This window comes from Citrus clementina, unplaced genomic scaffold (assembly GCF_000493195.1).
Source record: "Citrus clementina cultivar Clemenules unplaced genomic scaffold, Citrus_clementina_v1.0 scaffold_1, whole genome shotgun sequence".
NCBI classification, from domain to species: domain Eukaryota; kingdom Viridiplantae; phylum Streptophyta; class Magnoliopsida; order Sapindales; family Rutaceae; genus Citrus; species Citrus x clementina.
In genome coordinates, this window is record NW_006263303.1 from 20,248,860 (window position 1) to 20,253,414 (window position 4,555).

Genomic DNA, 4,555 nt, shown 5'->3' on the forward strand with positions numbered 1-4,555 from the left:
GACTTATTGTAGACAAATTAAATTTTGGCACAATAAATACTTAATCCATCATAAAATTAAAGGGAAAATAATAATAATTTATATAATTAATCTTTTGGGCAATAAATGTAAAAAAAGGGCAAAAAAGAATTTATTAAGTTTTATTTAATTCTAAGAGTGGATCCATAACCCTAACTAGTTCAATTTCATAGTTTCATTTAAATTAAGTTGTTTATATTTAAGTTTTAATTTTAATTTTAATTTTAAGTTAAAATAAAGTAAACTAATTAAATCTTTTATCTGTGGATCGACCTCGGACTCACCGAGTTATAATACAACAAGACACTCTTATACTTGGGAGTTAAAAATTACTTTTAAGTTGTGTCAAAAATCCTAAAAAATTATGAGTTATTTAAAGTCAATGGTCAAAGATTAAAACCATTTTTAGAGTTAAGAACACCAGAAGTTGAGGAGATACTTTTAGATGATCGTGTTTACTAGGATTCATTAGTTCCATTTTTAAATTCTTGATTTATTTAAATAGTAGGCTTTCTTTTCATTATTTGTTTTTCTTTTCTAGTATTTTTCTTTTCTAATATTTTTTTTTATTTGTCATTTTCTTTTAAGCTTTTCCAGCCCATTCAAGTGTGATCTCTCCAACTTTTTCTTTTATTATTTATATTTTTTTCTTTTTCATCTTTTTGCATGCATATCTTTTATTTATGAAACATTGAGGACAATGTTTCAAATAAATTTGGGGGTGGGAATAATGTGTGCTTTATTTGTTATAAAAAAACCAAAAAAATTTAAAAAATTCAAAAAAAATGTTTTTTTTAATGTAAAAAGTCAATGACAAGAACTTGATTGACAATGAATATGGTTTATAGAAATGATTGAATATTGTCTTAGTTTATATTTGGTTCTTGTGTTAATTAATCTTGAATGAGATTCTTTAGACACTATGAGCACTAATATTCTTTAATAATTTTGACTTGAAATCTGAGATTGACGCAGCTTGAGTTGAGAATTTTAGATAGAGTAAATGACTGTTTATCTCGATTCTTATCTTCACAATACAAAATAATATACACAGGTGCCAAAGTTAGAAATAACTACCTATAACCCTTAAGAGTGAAGCTATCCTTGAGAAATTTGGGCCTATGTACCATCAGTATGTAGAGGATAATCCACCATGAGAAGAAAGCTACCTTAAGGGTTAGAGTGACAGCTCCTGCTATGGTTATTAAAAAAAGAGAAAAAAAGGAAAAAAAAGAAAAGAAATAAAGTGCATGTGTTGAAATGAAAAAAAAAAAGAAGAAGAAAATGCACATAAAAGCTTGTGGAAAAAAAAATTAGAGCTCAAGATGATAAGATTAGTTTGACCTACTCTTTTCTTTGTTCAAGGCGAAGGGTGTTGATATTGAAGATTTTGAGAATGATTTTTAATTGAATTGATTCACACACATACTATAAGAATCAAAAGAGAGATGAGATTGACTGTTGAATTAAAGTTAGAACTTTGCCAATATTTGAAATTTTCTTTTAGCTATATAAGTTATGCAATCTTTGAGGTTAGTTTTATATTTTATTTAAAGTCTGTTTTTCTTTTTATGCTATTTTATTTTAAAAAAATATTTGTGGGTATCATCGCAAACCCTCACGATACTATAACTCATCCACTAGGGCTGCCTAGGGATTTAAAGGCTTATTGCATACGGTAAATGCAATTGCGATCACCTGTAAAAGTGGTTAAGTTAGGATTTACTTTTTGTTTCGTTCTTTTTATTTTTATTTTTAGTTTTAGTTTTGCTCGAGTACTAGCAAAATCTAAGTTTGACGGTATTTGATGAGCATATAATATATATACATTTTTTATCCTTAATTATATAATTACTAGATATTTTTACTTTTAATTTTTAATTAATTAAATTATTTTGTTGAATAGGGAATTAATTGGAGATTATGGATAAAAAGAGAATGAAAAAGTTTAAATTGAGAAGGAATAAAGATTAAATTGAAAGATGAAAATACATGCAAGAATTAATGGAATCCAAGCCAATGAAATCAAAGCAATTAATTGATCCAGCACGTGAAGACAAAAAAAGGGATAAGCACAAGGATTTACTTCATGTCATCATTTAGGCAAGTGTTGATTATGCAAGCAAAGGAGTAAGGTAAGACAGCCACGTGAAGAGAAATTAAGCATAACATAGGTGGCTTTAGCTTAATTGGAGTGCACATGAAAGTGTTTTTCAACTTCCAAAGTGGAAACAAATCTATGGCTTATGGTGGCATTAATTTGGAAGATTTATTTTAAAATTGGAAAAGGATTTTAATTAGTATTCAAAGAGGATTCAGTGGCTAAGCATTATAAAAAGTAACTTTAACTTCTGAATTAAGGGGAGACGGAAGACACGCAAGGGAGGGGCATTCGGTAAGAGAGAAGAGGAGCGGCAGCAGCAGTAGCAGTTTGGTTTCTCCATTGCTTATTTTATTTTAGTTGTTGCTCTCAATCTAAGTATATTTAACTAATTTTCTTATACTAAGGTTAATGATGAAACCATATTCAATGAAATAATTATCTTTTTATTTAATTATTTCCCTACATATGTTCTTTAATGTTTATGGTTCTTTGTCACATGATTGGTTGAATGTAATTAAATTTTTTCACCAATTCTGTCATGCATTATTGATTGTTAGGATTTATATTTGACTATATCTATGCTTGGATCTATAAAGTCTATATATGATTATCTTTGATTCTATGTCTTTCATTAAATTTTTTACATAGAGCGCTTAGGAAAATTTTGACTCTTTGTTATTCAATATGCTTACATGGGATGTTTAGATATCATACTATTAAGCAGAAAAAGAACTTACATTAGATTTAATTAATTAGGCTTAATTGTTATATCCATGAGATGACATAGATTGATTTCAAGTTGCCACTCTAAAATTGGGGATTAATTAACAATTAGATAATTACTAGTTGAATAGTGGTGGATTCTAAAACCTTAGTAATTTTTGTCTTATTGAATTCTCCTTTGCTTTAATTGTTTTCTTAGTTTAATTTCTCTTAAAACTCAATTTGCTCAATTAGGTTAGGATTAATATTAATTTTAGATTTAAATTAGACTTTTCAATTTATAACAATTTATGTGAGTTCGACCTCGTTACCACTATTCTATTTTTAAATTCGTGTGCTTGCGAGTATATTAAAATTGTTGCACAAACCTAAGCTTCGCCTATAAGCAAGGACAACGAGATGCTCAAGCACAAATTTCATATGAAAAAACAAGATATTGACATGTTTGTTCTTTTCTGTTTTCCGGTATGAATGTCCTTGTTAAAGCGAGAATTTTAATCAATAAAGAAAAGAAAACATCAATTACGAACAAATTAGGGGACATAAAATAATGGGAAATTTATAAAAATGGCCACAAAACTTTTGTATTTTTCAACTTTAACCCCCCAAAATTTTTTCAATCAACATTAGCCAAATCCCAAAATTGAGGACCAAACTACCCTCATCACTCTCACATTTCTCTCAAGCCCAATTCCTCCCCCTCTCACTAAAATCTCATCACCGAAATCCCGTATACATCGTCGGCGGCTGAAATAAGCTACATCACGTTCAAAATCTTCGGAGATCTCCAAAATCAAAGACTAAAATTGAAAACCCTAGGTGAGTTATTGAAAACCTGAAATTGTTGTGTTTTGTTGTTGTTGTTGTTGTGTTGTGTTGGTGGCATTGGTGATGGATTGAGTCTTTAGGCTGTTGTTGGTGTTTAATAACGGTGGTGGGTGAGATGCATGTGGGAAAGGAAAGGCTGGCATGCGAGCGGGATGCGGTTGTCGAGTGCATCTCACATGCGACAGGTCCATCTGAGCGCGCGGGATGCGCATCTCGCGTGTGATAGGCCTATCCGCGGGCACAGGATGCACAAGTCGTGTGCATCTAGTGCGCGACGTGTGCGCACCAACCTGCGCGCTATCTCGAGCGCGACAGGCCACGCGCTTGGTGCCTGTCGTACTATGAGGCAGCACCTCTTGCTGTGACAACAACACCTTTTTTTCTGCTTTTGTTGGTAATTTATTAACATGTAATATTTTTAACTTGTAATAGATAAATGGGCAAATCAAAAATAGCATTGCATAATCCACCCGAACCGAGGAAAGAACCGGAAATGATGAAGATACCTTATGGCGATCATTTTCCCGGACGTATCACGAGTATGTGCAAATTAGATGTCATTGTTAATGCCATCTAGGAAAAATTAATAAAGCGGCAGTTGAAACTGTTCAAAGATGATATATTTAGGTATTTCCTCTAATGCCGACGCTATCCGTTCAGTGGCGTAATTGTCCATAATATATTGCTTCGGCAAGTGTCCCATGGCACTGGAAATGACAAAGATTAGTTATGATTTTAAGTTGGTGACCATTTGGTACGGCTATCGATTGGAGAGTGGTGCCTAGTAATGGGACTTTGCTATGACGAAGATGTTGTGCTGATAAAACATAAAACAATGCATAGATTACTTAAGAAATATTTTGCCGGCAGGTTTCACGAGAT